General features: G+C 39.9%; 1 protein-coding gene across 1 annotated transcript in view; it reads left to right on the plus strand.

The window, feature by feature from the left end:
- Positions 1-21831, plus strand: part of hspa8 (heat shock protein 8) — a 160183-nt gene that overhangs the window by 50724 nt on the left and 87628 nt on the right. The gene's annotated exons all lie outside the window — the stretch shown is intronic.

The raw sequence follows: 21831 nt of genomic DNA on the forward strand, positions 1-21831 counted from the left end.
CCTCAGATGTCTTCATTCTCTCTTGTGGTTTCAGCATCTGTCAATCAGAGCATAATGGCAACTAGGGAACAAATGCAGCACTTGGAGGGACAATTGAGGAGGCCAACAGTCAGTAATTAACCAGTTCATAAGGCAATCTCATTAATTATCCCCTTCACCGGTTGCTACATTCTCTGGATGTCCTGATTACATGCTTATTGGCTCTGAATCCTATGATGAAATGTTCCTTGTTCCACTTCCTAATGGAGTCTAAAAGAGGAGTCATTTACAAATGGCTTTATTAGGCAGAGTGCCCACATGGACCTTTAAAATGTTACTTGAAAATGCAATTCCACCTGCCGTTTGCAGGAGGCTTTCATGCACTTAAGCAGAGGTCATACAAACAGCAATGTAATTAGTGGTCTCCCTTTTACAGACTCTGCTGATTTGAAAAGCGTTACACACCTTTTTTCCTTCATTCAACATTAATCATTCGTTTTCAGGGGGAAATTGCCAGGCTTATGAAAGACAAAATGTCATTCTGGCTGGCCGCTGCATGAGGCTCTTTCTTGGAGTGGACTTGTTAGACCTACATGGGGAGTGTTGAAAAGCTTTGTGTCATGTGTTAACCTGCTGTAGGAGAGGGCAGACTGTTGATTTTCTCTGCCAGGGAGAATTAAGGGGGGTCAAGCAACATTTAAAAAGTGTCATCTATGTTTTAGGTTTTAAAGAAACTAGATTTATATATATATATATATATATATATATATATATATATATATATATATATATATATATATATATATATATATTCTCAGCTTAAAAGCTAAGCAGAGAGAAAGAACAAATATTAGAATTCATGAAAAAAGGTAGTCGTGCACCGTTTGTTGCTCTTTCCCTTCAAGAATATAATGTACATATTCAGAGGTAAATAAATATAGGACAATTCTGTGAGGCCAAAACAATCAAGCACCAAAATGTAACAGACAAGCCCACAAAAACCGCGAACTATTAACACATTTCTAGTGCAATGGAAGGACCTCTTGAATGCGAGCAAATGCTGAAATTTGCCAAACCTCCTCAAAGCCCAACCCGGCTCACGTCGAGTCTCTCAGCGTGACTCTAAATGCAGATAACGAAGAAATGGAAAATGGAGGCCAAATTGACCCTTTCACAGCATGTTATGTCCGTTTGTATGGGTACCTGGAGTGGCTGTCCCCCTCCCATCAATAAAATAATTTAAGAACACATTATACTCCTTTAAAAGGGCCCATTTGTCAGACCAGGTGACTCTTAAAAGACCCTGCGGATTAGAGACGCCCTGCGTCAGGTACTTTTAATTCAACCACAATCGATATGACTTAGGCGGCCGTTGTGTTGAGAGTGAATATTAAAAGAAGGGTATTTCAGTTAAAATGTCGCTTGTGCATAAAGTCAATAAAATGGATGGGGGGTAGAGAGGGGTGGACATGCTGTACTTTAGTTCTACATGTAATTTGTAGACTTTGTATGGGTTTTCTTGAAACTATAATGATTCTAGTAACATAATATGAAATAATGTCAGGCATGGAACAGAAAAAAACAATATAACAGTTTCCATGATGTACCACCAGACATGAACCTTTTATACCAGTTTCCAGAACACCACTGTTTCTGTTTTTTGAACATACAAAGCATGGTCAACTTATTCACATATGACATTTAAAATGTGGCCTCACTTTGTTTTTACTGGCCCAGTTACTTAACAGTATGAAGTAAATACTTGTTGAAACAATGTACTTGGGTACATCATTTCACCTGTTATTTATTTTAGAATGATACCACCATTAATGATATTAAGGGCAGACAGTTACCTTTTTTATGCAGACAAACATTGTAACATTATCTAGTGGATACTTGTATTTAGGACCCCCAGACCCCTCTCCCTCATGGGTGACTCATCTCTGATGGTATAGAAGTCTATGAGAAAATGAGCCTACTTCTCTCTTGATGTATTATCTTAGTAAACATTGTAAACATGAGTTGATGGTCTCAATCTCTAGTTTCAAGTCTTCTTCAATCCAGCATGATGTTCATTTCATACATTATGGTCCATTTAGAGTCAAAATCGAGGCTTCAAAACCGTAGCCCACAAAGCAATGGCGTCACCATGACTACGTCTGCTTCTTATATACAGACTATGTTTTTTTACTCCATGACATCTATGCACATCAAGTTTTCATACAACAGAGTTTATCCATTTTTTAAAGAATAAATTCAAACCAGTCCTTCAAAGAGAAAATGCACAGCTGTCGGAGTCTCTACATTCACTTAATATGTCAAATTATCCTTGTGAATACACTGCCAATTATATCCCACATGCATCTGCTTCCATTTCTCCTGGAACACTTTATTTTACTGAATTTAAGTAAGGACATTTGTCATCCACACTGCTGCCTATCTGCATTGGAGTTTCCCCTTTTCCTCCGTCTGTTTGTCGGTGAGTGGAGGTTTGCGGCCGCCGAGTGAGGCAGTGATTTGGCATGTTAGTGAGTGTGTTGGGGCTAATCAGACAGAGGGGCCACTGTAATGGACAGAATCTGGGCAGAATCACAGCTAGACCTGCCGCGGTAGGGAGCGGGTAATACAACTAATTTCTCCACTGTCTCAGCGACCGCACAGACGGAAATGGGGTCAGCGAAGGTGCAGGCGGCACCAAATGAACAGCTGTTGCCTTTCTCAGTGTAGCACTGCCAAAGAGGAGAATCTAAGCAGAGCCCCTCCACCTGCTTTCTGTGTAAATGCAGAAGAATGTATGTACAAATTAAGGGCAGGACCTGTGAATATTACTTTCATTCTTCATCTCTGAAGCCTGCCTATCAGTGGTGGCAATACTATGGGAACACTCTCTGTGTGATGAAATGTGCATAGGGTTACTTATAGTATTCTTTATTGGCTGAGGTTTGTGCATTTGTTGTGATGGAGAAACAATTGGCTATTAGAAAGAAGCCTCTCGTAGGGAAATAAGGTGCTAGTGTACACTGGGAAGGCTGGAGGTGGCTGTATGAAGTGCTGCTCTTTGTGATAAGAAGCTGTGTATGTATTAATGCAGATATTAAGGTCCAATCGCTGGATGCTCTGAGAGTGTGTTGCCCTATTCCTCTGTGATTGGACTTGTCTAATTCAAATCACAAAGAACAGATGTATGATACTTCATTTCATCAGGACGCTGGCAGCCATGGAAAGTATTTTCAACCATGTGAGCTGAAAAATACGGACTTTAGTAAACTCTGTTCATATTCTATCATATAGTACATAATACTCACTTTTTATAGTTTGGTAGACTGCCCCCCGCTGAATGGCTCAAACACACAGAGAATAATGTATATGCTGTTGAATTATCATATTCCTACTGATGTCACCCATTGGTTTGTGGACTACCGTTTTGAAGCCTAGAGGTGAGTGTTCTGGTCGTCGACATCTTGGAATTTTTGCAAACAGTGAAGGAAGTGACCATATTTGGACTGTGTAGGAGCGACGGGTGGATCTGATGAACATAAGCAACGAAGAAGAACCCCCAGCAGCAACCTTACTGGATCTGGTTCCATCTGGATTCTGGTGTGAAGTTGCTAACAAGTTGTTAACTGCACTGGTAGCGTTGTAGCGACCTGTCAATCACAAGGTAGCCAGCCCTAAATCATCCCCTGCTTTCTGGTCTGTTTGATTCTAAATGGACCATAATTTACTAAATGAACATCATGCTGGATTGAAGAAGACTTGAAACTAGAGACCATAAACTCATGTTTGCAATGTTTACTGAGATAAATAGCGAGAAGTTAGGGTCATTTTCTCGTTGACATCTATGTACACTCAACAAAAATATAAACGCAACACTTTTGTTTTTGCTCCCATTTTTCATGAGATGGACTTAAAGATCTAAAATTCATTCCAGATACACAATATTACCATTTCTCTCAAACATTGTTCACAAATCTGTCTAAATGTGTGATAGTGAGCACTTCTGCTTTTCTGAGATAATCCATCCCACCTCACAGGTGTGCCACATCAAGATGCTGATCTGACATCATGATTAGTGCACTGGTGTACCTTATACTGCCCACAATAAAAGGCCACTCTGAAATGTGCAGTTTTGTCTCACAGCAAAGTGCCACAGATGCCACAAGCATTGAGGGAGCGTGCAATTGGCATGCTGACAGCAGGAATGTCAACCAGATCTGTTGCTCGTGCATTGAATGTTCATTTCTCCACCATAAGCCGTCTCCAAAGGCGTTTCAGAGAATATGGCAGTACATCCAACCGGCCTCACAACCGCAGACCACGTGTAACCACACCAGCCCAGGACCTCCACATCCAGCAGGTTCACCTCCAAGATCGTCTGAGACCAGCCACTCAGACAGCTGCTGAAACAATTGGTTTGCATAACCAAACAATTTCTGCACAAACTGTCAGAAACCGTCTCAGGGAAGCTCAACTGCATGCTCGTCGTCCTCATCGGGGTCTTGACCTGACTCCAGCTCGTCGCCGTAACAGACTTGAGTGGGCAAATGCTCACATTCGATGGCGTCTGGCGCGTTGGAGAGGTGTTCTCTTCACGGATGAATCTCGGTTTACATTGTTCAGGGCAGATGGCAGACAGCGTGTGTGGCGTCGTGTGGGTGAGCGCTTTGCTGATGTCAATGTTGTGGATCGAGTGGCCCATGGTGGTGGTGGGGTTATGGTATGGGCAGGCATCTGTTATGGACGAAGAACACAGGTGCATTTTATTGATGGCATTTTGAATGCACAGAGATACCGTGATGAGATCCTGAGGCCCATTGTTGTGCCATACATCCATGAACATCACCTCATGTTTCAGCAAGATAATGCACGGCCCCATGTTGCAAGGATCTGTACACAATTCTTGGAAGCTGAAAATGTCCCAGTTCTTGCATGGCCAGCATACTCACCGGACATGTCACCCATTGAGCATGTTTGGGATGTGCTTGACCGGCGTATACGACAGCGTCTACCAGTTCCCACTAATATCCAGCAACTTCGCACAGCCATTGAAGAGGAGTGGACCAACATTCCACAGGCCACAATTGACAATCTGATAAACTCTATGCGAAGAAGATGTGTTGCACTGCATGAGGCAAATGGTGGTCACGCCAGATACTGACTGGTTCTGAGTCCCCAGACCCCCAATAAAGCAAAAAAATGCACATTTCAGGGTGGCCTTTTATTGTGGACAGTCTAAGGCACACCTGTGCACTAATCATGATGTCAGATCAGCATCTTGATGTGGCACACCTGTGAGGTGGGATGGATTATCTCAGCAAAGCAGAAGTGCTCAGTATCACACATTTAGACTGATTTGTGAACAATGTTTGAGAGAAATGGTAATATTGTGTATCTGGAATGAATTTTAGATCTTTAAGTCCATCTCATGAAAAATGGGAGCAAAAACAAAAGTGTTGCGTTTATATTTTTGTTGAGTGTAATTAAACTTCTTGGTCCTGACAGAGGATTCGCCCCCTGATGGCCAGTAGAGAGAATGCAAGTTTGAGGCACTTCAGACTTCACTTTTCAGGAAGTTGCAGCCCAGTTTGATGTACCCAGTTGCAGAGCTGCAATACTGCCCCCTATTTCTTTAGAGTAGGCTCTGTTGCCAGGTTTATAAACATTTATCAAAAAGGTGCTGCTAGCACAAAATATTCACAGATAATGTAATGAAATAATTGTTGTTAGGTCAATAGCTTCTTACAAGTGGTGCTTAGCCAAAGCCTTTATGCTGTCGAGAGATTCTTTACGTGCTTTGAGATTTTGCTTGTAGTCTGTCCGGTTGGTTATGGGGATTGTGTTGGCTAGCAGCTCTAACATGCACCAATTGAATTCAACTAAAAGTACAAATAAACAAAACATACGGTAATATCACAAATACGATATCTAAAATGTAGCGTTCTAAAGTGTCAGTTAGTGTTGGTATCCCAACACTAACTGACACTATCGAGATAAAGCAGAGAACAAAAACAGAGCAGTAACTGTGCTCTCTCAGCTTTCACTTGTTGTTTTGCACACCTGTGTGTAATCAGGGACATAATTATAAAGTCCTCCTGTCAATACCACTGGTCAACAGCAGGTGGCGGCATTTCTAGCGTCTTTAAATAGGTAACTAGAAATTAACAAATAATGGCTCCAACAATTGTACAAGCCTACTATTCTTCAGTGACTATATTTGGTTTCCAGAAGAATAAATAGAAGTCATTCCAAACAACTCACAAATATAAAGTAGGTTCATAAAGTAAAAAACACAGGTTTTGTAATTTCTCAAAACAGCTGACCACAGTACTGCCCTACAAAGCCTAACTGCAGTAACTGCGTAAAGGGTAAAACTGAGAAAAACTGCTTTACATTTTTTTTTAAAACTATTCTTAACCGGCCAGCCAAATGGGTTGTAGGTAGGTAAGTGACATGACACTTATTTCTACATACTGATGATGTAATTTTATGCTCAGAAATCATCACAAATTCTTTGACCTTTGACACCAAAAATGTAGTTACTGCACACTGGTTTTGTATTTCTGTAAAATGTTCGCAAAGTAATGCAAAAGCAGAGTGCAGTAGTTTAGTTTTCAGTGAATAAAAGTGAAAAATAGTTTTTTTTTCTAAGTGCATTTAAAAGGGTTTAACAACTAATATTTTAAGGTTCTAAGAGTAACAAAGATTTGTGTATTTTGGACTTGATATTATAGAGCTATGTTATATTTTAGTCTTAATATAATTTTAGCTCACTTTTTACTTAATCACTATCTAGATATAAGTCTCCCTATCAAATAGACTTATAATTTCTGTTATTCTTGTCTTCCCTATTCAACACAATGAATTACCACGGTAAGTGAACTTACTGTGGTCTGCTTTGGTTTTGACTAAATTCCTAAATTCCTTAATTTTGACCAAAAATGCAGTTAGGCTTTGTAGAGCAAAGTAGTTTTCTGTTTCTGCAAGAGTATTTGGTTCTCCACATGTGGTTCTCTCGTGAGTATTTGTGGCAGCAGTATCTGTGGGATTGAGTCCAGATAAACAACAGTGTGTGTTTCATTGTAACAGTGAGGCTCGCTGATGTGTTTTAATAGCTCTTGGACAGCAATGGTCACTATGATACAGAGGTAATTATACACACATTATTGTTAGTAGATCTATTCACTGTTTTTGTTGTTTTTTAGTTGACAAAAGGAAAAAATATCCAGATTATCACCAGATGTCTCCTGTAAGTAAAAGTAGCAACAGCATAAAATATCCCTGCATTCAGAATTTCACTTAGCACATGAATTATAAAAAGTATGATGAAGTTGGATTTATTCTCACTGGTTTTTATTGTTAATTGTCAATTTTACTGTTTTCCGAATGTTTTTAGGAGCTTATTTATTTATCACTTTTTTCTTGCTTTCTCGCTTTTCTCGTTTCAACACCTGTGTTGTTAATTTGATTTTGTTTTCTGGAAAGCACTTTAAGCTGAATTTTATGTTATGAAAGGTGCTGTATAAATGACGTTCATATTATTATTATAATTATAATGATCAATTACAAAAGGGCCTTCGCTGTCGGTGCTCGGGCCATAATAAGTAAAAGTACATTGATGAATTAGTATATTATTGGATTATTGTTATTTATACATGTACGTAGTATTTAAATGTCATAGTTTGTCAATGTGGAGCTTAAGTATTTAATACTATTCCAATGCATCATATTTTATAAACAGATTACATTTTTGTAATGTGAAATATTTCCTGTAATGTAACTAACTGACATTAGTAATGTACTGCAATGTAACTACTATATTGTAGGAGAAGAAGGATAAAGCAGGTGATATGGGAATAATAATCAAGTACAAGTACCTTTGTCTTGTGTATCGTGAAACAACGTGTACACACTTGTATGTTTATGCACCATGTGAGGACCCAGCTGGGAGCTAATCTGACAGATGGCAGCAGTTATGATGAAAACACCATGGAGGGTGTTTGGGTGGCTGGAAGATAAGGAGCCTTTGGAGAAGTATGAATCACTTGAAATGAAATGCTGCCTACACAACAACAACACAGCTACTAAATGTATAGCATACCAGGAGCGGCACAGATCCGGGCCTCGCTTTGTCAAGGATACAAGATAGCTCCTGTCTCGTACCACTAATTGGTGATTTACACAGAACACGAGGAACTCAGCTTTTGAGTGAGTGGGCTGTGGACCAAAGGAGACAACAAGGTGTTGAACATTGTACAAGTGGTAAACACTGTGGCTGAATGTTGCAGCCCAGCGGATACAATGAAAGTTTTTCAGTGACACATGAATTTCATGTTTATTTTGGCCATGAGAATTGTTAGGAAATATTTTCTGATGAAATATATAGATCAATATATAGATGTTCATGTTCATATAGATGCTCATGTCCCTTTCAGTATCCCAGGTCAAAACTCATTTTTCAGGGTTGCTCTAGAAAAAGAGACAACCTCCTGCTGAAACGGCTCTTCTCCATTTTAAAGTCCTGTTTGATATGGAGTGTTGACTGAGCGAGGTGTACGATGGCTGTGGAATGGCAGTTTTGGTTAGAGATGGTTAACATGGTGGAGAAGCAGGGGAACAGCACAGCTGGAGTGTGAAGTATACGCAGGAATTTTCCCAGACGTTAGGATACATCCTCATCGTTAGAGACGTTAGAGATTTCCTACCTCACTTCAGTGAGAAAGCAAAAGAACAAGTCATGAAGGAATTAAGAACATCAATCATGGATACAGCTCGTAAAACCAAGCCGCTTTCATCGTAGCAGGCTGAAATGCACATGCTATCTGCGGCTGAGATGCAGTAAACCTCGCCCATCAGGAGAAGTAATGGATTAAAGGCCGCTGAGGCTCTGCAGTTTGCCAGTCAATGTACTTTCGCTCTCCTCCAACCCTCCCCCCCCCTCCCCCCCTGTTGCCTTCCCGCTGGAAGAAGTTGATTTGCCATCAATTGCCATCTTGGCTGGCGCCATTAATGCACGCCCACAAAAGGATGACACATCGCATTATCACCTCACTCCCTTTCAAATTAGAGCTGAGCGATGCCTCGGCGCAGCTTGTGACTGGTTAACACTATCAGCTATTTGTAGGGATTGTTCCCTAATACACAGCGTCTAAAGATTTCATCAGGCATTTGATGACGGAAATAAACCACTGCCCACAGGGAAATTGAACTGATTAATGGAATTATGCGTTGGAGGGGAGTCGATACAGGCAGCAGACACTCACATGGGGATGAGCAGAGCTGTCTGTCTGGACCAGAGTGGAGTGGCTTGGCCAGCAACACACTCACCTCAAGCAGGGCCTGGGTTTTGATTGTCTGTCGGAAAAACCAGGGATTAAAGCCTGTGCTGCAAACCGTGGCTGCGGGTCTCCTGTCTACATGGCTACATCCATACATGGGTCCAGTTGGACGGAGACCATTTTTTGCCATCCTTCTCACAGAAATAGTATTTCAAGATTTCCCACATTGGGTCAGGTGTGAATGGGAGCAGGAACCAATATGCAGGGAAATCGGCATTGCCAAATCCCTACCTCAAGACCGAGCTGCAAATTCTGGTGCTACAAAGTTATGCATTATTTCAGGGAAGATGCCGGTACGTCTGTGTTTTGAATGAAGTATGCAATAACATTCGAGGGAAACATTTAAAAAGTTTCGTCCCTCAGACGGAAGGTGCTTTCACATTGAGTGAGCAAAGCAATCACAAGACTTTGCTGATGATGTGTTTGTATTCATACCAATTGAATTTGAATAGTGAAAAGTAAAAACCACTGAAAGCTTGGAAGGTTATCCCAGTAAATGACCAGGGACGATGTGTGGAAGAGACTTCATTGAGTGGACCCCCTTCCACCCGCGACGTCGGTCTGCTCTGCTTCACATTAAGTCTTCTTGCCTGAATTGTCTGCAGTTCTCAACGAGGATGCAGATGGTCGCCACACAGTTGGGAAGAAGCCGTGGTTCTATTAAAGCTGTTCACCTTCACTCCCTCCTTGAATATCTACCTCTTGATCAGCTCTTAGCTAATGATCAAAGTGGGAATTGTAGCAATGAAGGATTATTTTGCTGCTGCATGTCTTACCACAACCAGAATCAGAGTAAAGGGATGTTTATTGTTCAATTCAATTCAATTTTATTTATACTGTCAGAACAAAAGAGCAGAACTAGAACTAGCTAGTCCCAGCAAGAGTTACAGCGACAGTGGAGAGAAAAACCTGCCTTAACACATTTAAGGCAGAAATCTCAAGCAGCCCGGGATCTTGGGTTCCATCTGCATTTGGTGTTGGTAATATAGAAGTAGTAGTATTAACAGTAGTAGTATTAACAGTAGTAGTATTAGTATTAACAGTAGTAGTATTAACAGTAGTAGTAATATTAACCGTCGTAATTTGTTACTTACTTAATTAATATAACCATTTTTATTATTGTCTCTGAAGTAAATTGCAACATAATTATGAAAGATTCAACTTAATTGATTCCACCATCCGTAATGTTTCTTGATGATTTGCCTCTTAGACACGATTAAACTAAAACTCCTGTGTTTTTAACATCAACGTTGATTGGATCAGTATAATAGAGGAACAGTCATGGGCAACCTGTTCAGCACAGCAACGGTGGATTTGTTAAGTTACTGTTTTTTTTTCACAGATGAAATTGGACCAGGGTGAGTATTTGACGGCGAAGGATTTATGAAAATCACAATGTAGAATTTGGCTGACAACTAACTCTACAGACAAACAAAGTAAGAAAGTTGGAGACATCCATCTCACTTCTATGACAACATGAAACTACAACCAAAACCTCACAATCCTTTTTTTAAATTACATTTACAAAATACAGAACCATGAACGTCTCTTTCAAAGTGTCAACAACACACTGTACACATGTACTTATACAAAATGTCTATATGTACATATACAAACACTGCTGTCTTTCTGTACAGCAGACTCCTGTGAAAGATTGTTCCATCCACTCACAGTTCACTGAAAACAAAATAAAAAAAACTTCAGAAAAAAAGATATACTTATTTTTGTCAACTAAAAAAAGAAAAGGAGAATAAATAAAAAATAAATATAATCATAATAAATTCAAAATTATTGCAGTAAAATTACACAGCAATGTGCAACACAAAAAGTAGTATTGTAGGAGATAGTGGATGGTTTTAGATCCTTGTTCTTTTAGTCCATGTCCACATAACCTCTTCCACATAACCAATGTGCTCCCTGGTCCCCTTCTTTGTTCTGGCCCTCCTCTCTCTCTCTGTCTCTCTCTCTTCCTCTTCTTCTCACAGCCTCCATGTTTACCAGATTAAATAGTGTGTAGTGTTTCTCTGTGTCTCTCTCTCTCTCTCTCTCTCTCTGTGTGTGTGTGTGTGTGTGTGTGTGTAAAGCATGTGGTGTTGCAAAAGTTAGTTAGTGTCATGATTCTGTTTAAGCATTCATTCTTAGTGTGTAATCAATCACACAAACTGTGAATTATTGCTGTATATTTCTGTTCACCTTAATGTGTACAATTTAAAAATACAATTCTATTTTTTTGTTCCAGCTCAGATCAGAAAGCCTGTCATTGTTCAAAATGAAACTGGGAGGTGCCTATAATAGATAAACAATATACAAGTAAGTAAGTAGAACAATTGAAACAAAAAGATTAAAACAGACAAAGAATGTCTGATATACATTAAAATGAGTGAATATGAATATTACACTTTGAATATTAATATTTCACATATCATGCAACTATTTAGTGAATATTTTGGATATTTTGGTTTTTGCATCTATAATATATAAACATCCACCTTCCTGTCCAGTTCCTCACCTCATTTAACTTGTTGGTGTTATTATAAGAGTGAAGCCATGTCGTCCAGTGGTTCAGTAATTTAAAGCACAAACTCATCTATCGACCAGGAATGTTAAAACATACCTGCACCCAGAACACACCTGTAATCAATTAGATCACAGGAAATCTCAGCTTGAACATTGGAAATATGATTTAGGTTTTCTCTGTGGAAACACTAATGATAGTTAGATGACTGTTATTATAATATACTGTATGGTTTACAGTAAAACACAGTAATATTGTGTCACAATCATGTCACCATCAGTCAAAGGCAGCTCTGATAATGTTATACAAGTGTTGAGAAAAAAAAAAACACATGGCATTGGTGCTCATAGTCTATATTTACAGCATTTTACAGATGAAAAGCCAAATACCCGTGTTTTGTACTGAACACATCAAGTGTAGAAAAAGCTATCTATTTGTGTGCATTTTTAAGAGTTCATTAGTTAATACATTTGAATGACATATTTACTATTTGTGTGAGGTTTGAATTAGAGGGCCCTGGTTATATATAAATATATATTACAGGACATTTTTAGAGAGACTAACTCAGGTTTAAAGTGATACGTTTTAAGCTTTCCATTTCTGCAAAACTGTAAGTCAAAGAAGTTCATGGCTGTCCTCTATTACTATAACAACTCAAATGTCTGACGGATTCACTCGATCTGTGAGTTAAGTCGCAGATTGGAGGGTTGACTGGATTGTCTGATAATAGTGTTGATCTGAGCTGTATGTACAACAGCAGACTCCATGAGATGAAACCAAGCCACACTGTTGAGTGAGAGTAAAGCTGGTCATCCATCTTCAAAGCTTTAGTAGGAGCGCCCTCTGGTGTTTAACCAGTGAAACTAAAATAGTCAATTCCCAAATATCTGAAATGAAACAGTCGTCAGGTTTCAAACATACCCACAAATAATATGCAAATCAACTTAATACATTTTCAATATTAATCCAACTGAATACCGAACCCACCTGGATGTGTAAAGATCGTGATGAAAACAAATGGTTGTGTAGGGGAGTTCATAGTTATGTTTCAACACACACATTACAGATGATTTATTCCATTTGAACGATTAATAATATTCAATTCATTAAGCATTATTGATGAGGCATGTTGAGTTTGAATTGCTTCTAAAAGTGTTTGTATTCAGGATCATCAGATAGGGAAGACATGAAATAAAGACCTTGAGTTACACAATGATGAATGTTTTCTCCTGGAGAATATCAGACAATTCATGTGACAGTTAAACTAAAGGGACACATTTCTCATATCTGTGACACAGTTATTAGAAAAGAAGAAAACACTGAAATGGTTCACAATGTCAGAAATATTGACAAATTTATGTTAGATATGACCAAACCAGTTTCAGTATGACATGGAAGGAATCTCTGTATTTTCAGAAGCCTAATTTGGAAGTGCCTTTTCTTCCCCACAACATTGTACAGTTTTTTTTCTGACTGTATTTCAGCAGTGAAGCGATTACAGGCACCATGCCTTAACTACAGACTAGAGGTGGAGGAATAAAGTCAAGTCTGGCAAAGAACTGTTAACCCATGTATAGTTTCAATTGTTGCAGATGGCTTCTAATGCTAAAGAAAATCTAGTTTTAGTCAAAGCGTGTTATTTTTTAGCTGGACTGTAAGGGCCAGCCCTATTATTGGCTCTGTGGTAAGTTAGTAAGTAAGTAAGTTAGTAAGTAAGTAAGTCAGTAAGTAAGTAAACTGACTGATCATATTGCAACCGTTGGTCAGTCGAGTGACGTAGACCGAGGGCCGTTGCTCATGAAGCTGTGAGCACAGTCCTCAGAGCAACAGAAACAGTCACATTGAAGACTCGACACAGACACACGGACATCACTGTTTGTAATATGAAATGTAAAGCTGGAGAAGTCAACACGTCTAGAACACACAGAATACGGTGGATCTACAAGAGTTCACCGTTTTACAGAGCCTGAACGTTAAATCCCCCACAGCATCTGTAGCAGTTTTACTAGCATTAGCCATCACTCAGCCACTGCCTGCACCTGAAACTCCTCACCAACATGATATTTAGTCACCACACAACACTGTGTTCTAACACAGCACCAGTTCTAATGGGGCTAACGCATTAGCCGTGCTGCTAACGCCACAATAACAAAACATATCGGAAATGGCGTGCTTCCTCTGCATCATCAACAATAGTGTTGCCCTGGTGATTGACTGACAGGCTGCATGTTGCACATTGACCACACATGGCCTAATGTGCAATGTGAAACCTATAGTCTTGTTTTACTTCAGGGTAGTCATGGGACGATATGAAATGTCACTATTCAGATTCACGAAATTATCAATATATGTTTTAAACTCTTAAATGGCAGTAAAACACACTGGAATAACATTTAGCTAAACAAGCCTGTTGAATATGTTACAAATGAGATACACATCTTTGTTTGGTGAACATCCTTTTAGTGTAAAACAATCACCACTCATCCTGTCCGGGGTCGAGAAGCAAATGTATGCTTTTCCGCATTAGCCATGCCAACTTCAAATTGACCAATCGCACAGGACACGTCACAAGAAAAAAGTTTATTCTCAACGAGGTGTCGGCAATAAACTGCGAGAAAAAAATGAGGTGATTCTTTTCTTAAGGTCTCCCTGCATGATTGTGATTCTGAGTAAAGGATACATAAATAAATACAGTCCATTTTGAGTCCTGTGTTTTAAATACTCTAAACCTTATTTTCCACTTCTCTACCATGGAAGTGATCTTGACAGCTTTTTAAAGTCACCTGTGACATGATTCAAGATTATTCCGATAATGGAAATTCACCACGATCAACACACTCCTACATGGCTGAATCCCCAATTAAGGGTAATTTTCAGAAATTATAATTTAACATTGTAATAATGACCATTAAACATCTTTATGGACTACAGGTCCATCAAAAAAGAATTGACCTCTTGCCAAATCCTGCTGCTTTAACACAGACAATAATAGCATAGCAACAGCCAGTCTAGGAAATTGCCAATGAACTCCATTGACTCGCATGCAATCCTTTCATATTTTCAGGCTGGTTTCTTGAATTTGGAGCTCGTCCTGGTTCAACATCGTGTCATTTTGATACTGTTTACCTAGAGATGTTGGAAGGAGATATGGTGTTGTATTAGCAGAGTATTTTGTGTTATATCCTGTTTATCTTGATTGCCAGTTGATCTGATAAAATGGGTTTTTTTTAAAGTAAAAGTTCATAATTCCACCAACTGTGAGACAACCTGGTTAATCCACAGTTACATGTTTGAAAACACAGACGGGCCAATCAGGCATCCAATTTAAAAACACAGGGATAAGATATCCGTGCAGTGCCTTCAAATCCCTTTAGTCAAGGCTTCTCTGCAGTGATCTGCTTTGCTGCAGATCCGGCTGAGACTGGAATCTAGTGCTCATGTCTGGAAACAAGCAGACCTTTCACCCATTAAGTATCATCCAACACACACACACACACACTCTAATGAAACTTCCAGTCCATCTTGTTGTCACATCGATCAGTTCACATAGAGGAAGGTTGCATAGGAAGGCGTCATATTGTAAAATGAATGCAATAAAAGGAGAGCAGATATTATGGGAGCTGTTGACAGGATCTCTGAAGGCGAATAAAGAGTACGACTTAATCACTTCATATTTCTTCCTCCGGCTTTCATTCGTCATTTTATGATTTGCTGACGGCAGCCACATCAGATGTGAAAATGATGGGAGTCAAACTGGTTTAGCTTTAGGCTTGAAATGGTTTAGAGAAACAATCAAAGAACAGACAAAACTGTGAACCCCCAGAGACAGTGTTTTTAAGCTTCTGGTAGTTTGTTCCTCAAATACATTAAATAAATCCCTTTTCCACTGACAAGTCGATAATGAGATTACACACAGAGGCTCTGTGGAAAGTGGGCCGAGGAGAACAGCAGGGCTGAGTCAGGCTCAGAGATGGAGGACAGTATAAAGCATGAGCAGGGTGCACAAATAAACTTTACATAACACTGCTTTGGTACAATAAAAGTGCAAAAGAAGTTAAATGGAGTTGTGACTTGTCAAACACAGGGCTGTAGTGCTTCATTGCCTTGCCATCATTGCTGGAATGGAGCCATCGTGAATGTGAATACAGCAGTTCTATCTGATTTTCTGCTGTGAAATAATTCTGAATCGAAGGCACTTCAGGGAAGACATCCTCCTTGATATGATGTAAGAAGCTCCCCCGGACGTAAATGCTTATGTTAGATTTCTGAATATATTAAGTATATGCACACCATCATCACAATAAGTGGGCTCATCTAACTATTATCTAACTAGCTGACTTTGTTACGACATCATAGCTAGCAATATTAGCTTTTTGCAGCACTGGCTAGCTAGCCTGAATTCCATGGTGTTAGGAATTAGGATCTCCGTGGGATCTCCGTGTCTGTAGGATCTCCGTGTCTGTGGTGACACGGAGAAATAGGATCTCCGTGTCTGTGGTGACATTCAAAATGAGTGAGGGCCTGTTCAGACTGCACCTTTCCATTGACGGACCTCATTGACTTTGCATGGGCTTGCGTCACTTTATGCCAAAATGAATTGTGGGTCGGTTCCGCTTCATCACTTGCGGGTTGTTTTTTTTGCGTGAAAAAAAAAGTTGAAAAATTCCAACTTTTCAGGTACCGACACGCCTTCCCTCGTCCCGTACCGGTCCTCCAACGGCAAGGTGCAGTCTGAACAGGCCCAGACAGTCGACATTGTTGGGTGAGGGAGATGAAGTCCCAGAGGCTTGCCTGCAGTTCCATCTACCGCCAAAGAGGCCGCTAGAAGCAACAGATCTCAAATCTTACGGACTGCCACTTTAACAGTGTTTGTGTTCTGAAAAACACAAATAAACACACCCACACCTCCACAGCCAAAGGGCTTTATCGGTAAACAGACCCACAGCAGAGGAGACAGAGAAGGTGTGTGTGATGTGCAGTTCACAGCCGTCCAATTCGGCCACTTTGTACGTGACTCAGACTCAGTATCAGAAAAATAGAATAGAAACTAAAGACGGATAGCCGAGTCTGCAGATACACACACCACTAACGTACACACCGCCAACACACACACCAACACTTCTAGTGAAGACGTGATGATTGAGTAAGTAAAAAAAGTAAGTACTCTTATGCATGCGTGACATTCATCATCAATCGTACATGGATCAACAAGATGCATCAGGAATAGAGTACTTTGGTGCTGTGGTGTTTCTCTCCCAGTCTATTATGACTGATCGTTGACCTCTGTTGGTGACCAGTGGGAACAGCAACAAGGACCGCCAGCTCTGAGGTAACACATCTGCCTCCTGGTGAAATACTGGTGCCATTATGTGTGCTATGGGGCAGCAAAAAGCTCCTCTTATGTTCGGCACATTTCCCAAACAAACGGTTCTTGTTACCTTCACCGAAACCATTCAGCTATTTCACTCAAGTAAGATGCCTCGGTTGACTGTGTAAATAGACGGACACAGCAGGGCATCATAAGAAAAGCCTGTAAGCACCTTGAAAATTGTTGCCTATTGAATCAGCTGATTCAAGCTGCGCTGCCCCACCAGAATACAGAGAGGCCGTCTCCTCTCACCAGGTGCACATGAGAGGTTTCCTTTCCTTCACTTTCCACTAAAAGTATTTTTCCAGCAAACTTGTTTCAGCTAAGTTTGTTTCAAATGGTGTACAAAAACCACAAGATCGGTTTTATGTGCACCCGTGGGTGTTTTTTTTATATCGGTATATAACTTTGCTTGCTCTCTGGTGCGTCTGCATGTCATTATGTGCAGTAGCTTTTCTTCCCTGTGTGATGTGTTAATACAAGAGAGAGAGACGTGATCTTTTAAAGGTCACTTCTCCGGAAATGTAAGTGGGGTCAGTCATATTACTGTGTGATTTAGCAGGGAGAGTTTCAAATAGTTTCAATGTCCTTTTGGAGAAGTTTCTCCCAGATACACATATAAATATCTCATGGGGAAAAGGAATGCATGCAGCGTCCTTGCATTGCTGACCATAACACAAGAGCAAGTAAATGAGACATCACTAATGTTTCGTGTTTAGCCTAGAAAATAGACCCTTTTACAGTTTGTGAACAATGGCAACAGAAGTACGAGGGAGTGCAACAGCTTGTTATGTAAGAACATTAACCACCAAAGATCCAAAATGCACCCTGAACAGACTGAGACGCTTGTGCCATTAGCAGCCAAGTATTTAGTGGCTACACATGTACTTGGTAGAGAAAGCTAGCGTGTAACGTTACACAAGCATACAAGTCACTAGAGGCTCCAGATGCATGTTCAATGTTCTCAAACAGTATTAAACATGTTAAACATTTAAAAAACGATTTTAACGTCTTTTAAAGGACAGATTTTACATTCACGTTAAAGTATTTCACCTATTAATGAATTAACCGTCATTTATAATCGTTTTGATCTTTGACTCAACAATAATTTTAAAATTGTAAACTAAAATAAATCAATCTATCACAAAAGCAGAAAGGCCAAGACTTTGCTTTAATCGGCTAGCCTCAATAACTTTCATTTGATACCTTTTATATACAAAATGTCAAACAATGACTAAAGTTGGGACTGAAAAATGTAAAACTGTTACTTCAGAAATTTTACATTTATTATTTAGAGGATGTCCCCTTGAGATGCATCAACTCGTTTTCATGGTGTCCTCGAGATACAGGATTTATGCACAATTATGAAGAGGCAAGTACGGAGCCTGGAGAGGCCATCTGGAGAAAAAAAACTATATTGAGGCGAGATACAACTTGTTCCCACGTTTTAGTTCATTTGTGGCCACGTTTTAATTACTTGTATCTCGTACGCTCAATGTAGTAAAACATGGCCTCAATATATATTTTTTTCCTCCGGATGGCCTCTCCAGGGCTCCGTAGGCAAGAGAAAAATATATAAATAAAATAAATAAGTTACAAAAAGTACACCAACTAGTTGGCTATATAAAAGAAAAACAAACAGAAAGGGTCAAACATGAGGAAAACATTAACAGCAACTATTTGCTATTCGCAAATAAATAAAAATAGATGTTTTGAAGTACCAGTAACAGATCTTAAAGACTGTCTGAAGGGGCTTTAAATGTAAAGGTATATCTACCACTTTCTTTGGAGATGTTAGCTACAGTGAAGAACTGATATTCATGGTGTCTCAAACTATAATTTGTATTTCTGAGGATTCAACAAAGGGTGGTGTTGAGTGTGAAGGTGTTTGAATTCTCCAGAAAGCCCATTCTGAACATTTACCAAATAAAAAATCATAATCAGGATATTGTTATATCAGAGCACTATAAGAAGTCTGCCATGAAAACATCCACATCTGAGTTGAAACCAACCTTCCACCAATATCATACACTTATTGCTAGTGTGTCATTGGTGAAACTACCTGAGGTTGCCTTCCCCCAAGCTCTATTATTTGTGCTCAGTGTGAACTTGTGGGGCGACTTTGGGCAGTTCTCCCATCTGCAGCTCTGTGAATACCTCCCTGCATCACCACACAACCTCCACGGCTCAAACATATCGGTGATAATCCCTTTTCTTATGCTTTCTTTATTTAAATATTGCTTTAAATCCTTCCTCATTGGTTGCCTTTTCCTAGTGTTCTTTTCTCTGACGCTTCAGTTCACTGTAGGTGGTCTCTGAAGTTAAATCAAACAAATAGCACTTGGAACCTAAAAACTGGAAGCAGTGGATTTATTCCCATCACTGAAGTTAACATATTTGAATAACTTGTGAATGAGAAGGATTGCATATGTACATTAGAGACACAAGACAAAATACATGTAAGAAATATTCTTCTTTTGCATTTTCCATTTCGTATTTATTTCCCCCCTAAACTAGTGCCAATCACAGCCCAAACAAACAAACACAGAAGTTCAGCCTGCATTTCGAGGGAATCAGAGAGCATCATTCTGTTGTTACAAAGCTTTTACCTCATTTCATCATCTCTCTCTGTCTGCTTTCATTTGATATAGTGTTTACTATTTCAACCCATTTGCGAGATTATTCTAGGTAATGCTTGCCTCACAGCTCCCATTAACTCCAAGCTGCTTCTAAAGTGCATGAAAAATACCTTGGAGAGGCTTCGGCTAAATGTATGCACAGTTTTATTTCACCTTCTCAATGTCTTGCTGCTGCTGTTGAATATCTTTCACATCTCATCCGAGCAGCAGAGGCGGTGCATATGAAACCACAGAGGGAAGGTTAGCAGCAGATCACAGATCATGTGAAATGACAAAACTCCATTTCAGTAGCAAATGTTGACACAGGAGCCAGTAAACCCACCCTCTGTGATCTCATCAGCACATTTGGCAGTTTACTAACATGCACAAGCAAATCAATGGTTCATTATGCAATAATAGGGAGGAGCGATCATTCCTGCAGCTGAAACACAGACACAGGTGTGTTTCCTCTGTGCTCATCCCAAAGCTACACAACGTTACCTAGAAAAACCTCTTCAGAGGTGTGATTTCAGGAAGAGCCAGCAGAGGGCGGCCAGCTCAAATCTTTAAATATGACAGTCTGTCTCCTTCCCCGGGAAGAAAATGGGTGACAACTGCTCCAGTAAAGGAATGAGATTATACGGAGTGTTTCTTCCCAGTTGCTGTGAACTGAGGCATGACTTTGACGAAAGATATTAAAAAAACAACAACGGTGTAAATCAATCAATGAACAGAATGAACTGAACATCAAAAAGTCATTGTTCCATGTAAGTACGCTCTAAGTTAGTGAGCTAGACTTGATGTGTTTCACTGACAATAATATGTCAGAAAGAATCCTGCACAGTTTCACATACATAGGCCTGAGAGATATAAATAATATACGTTAAACAGAGAATTTTGCCTCATTATACCAAATGAATAGAAAAGACTAGCGTTTGTTATTGCAGTCAGAAAGATCATACTCCATTCCTTCCAGGCACCGACAGAGAGTTAAATGAGGCATCTCGTTAGGCTTTTTAAATGTGTTTCAAACATTACTAGACAACAACACTGGCAGCGCTTCAGCGCAACACCACGGAAACCCTGAGTGAGGAAATGAGAAGAGAGAAATGTTCCTCTTGTTAACAGAAAGAGGTAGTGTTTTTCACCTTGTTTATGGAAAGCAATGTATCTATAATACAACACGAAAAATGAAGGAAAACGCTAGCAGAGTCTGTAGCAGAGAAAGATGCTCTCCGGCGAAGGGAGTCTGGCCATGAATGCCGTCAGAAGACCTGTGTGTGTTTTGACAACCACACTAACATGCTTCCTGACAGTCTGGCTCACGTTCCCTATTAGTGGGAACAATCCCACGAATCACAATGATACACAGCCAGAGTGGGGAAAGTGTGCAGCCAAAGGTATGAAAGGATGATTTTCATTGCTCTTGAAGGCTAATGCATTCATACAACACTTTGGACCGACCACTGCAAACTGAACACACATGTGCACTCATATGTATCTGCAATCTAGAGTCTCCTGACCTGATCTGCACGCTTCAGCACTCAGAAACACAATGCATGAGCCACTGCAGCTGGGAATCTTATCCAGGATGAGTCAGAGATGAATCTGCTGTTTCACATAACTGTGAACTGACATAGATCATGCTCTCCCTCCGCTTCTCTGCTACCTTACACAACGACGACGACCTGATGCCAGCTGTCCGTCAAACTACAGAATGGTGGATTATAGAACCCTGGATGGAAGTGATGAAAAGCTCACGTAGAAAACACACTGAAGTTGGAGATCAATATATATCCAAGCGTGGTCAGTGTGGCTGACTTGTGTACAAACTCATTTACTGATCCCCCTTTAGATGTAAGATTGTATTTAAAAGTTGATTACACTTGTCTTTTCAGTCTTAATCACAAGGTTGCAACAGAAATTCCAAATCTAAATGAGATGCCAGATTTCCCATCTTTGTGGGATGTTCCCCACCCACAGGGGACAAAGCATGAACACTGAAATATGAACTTT

Source organism: Eutrigla gurnardus (assembly GCF_963514095.1).
Source record: "Eutrigla gurnardus genome assembly, chromosome: 15".
NCBI classification, from domain to species: Eukaryota; Metazoa; Chordata; class Actinopteri; order Perciformes; family Triglidae; genus Eutrigla; species Eutrigla gurnardus.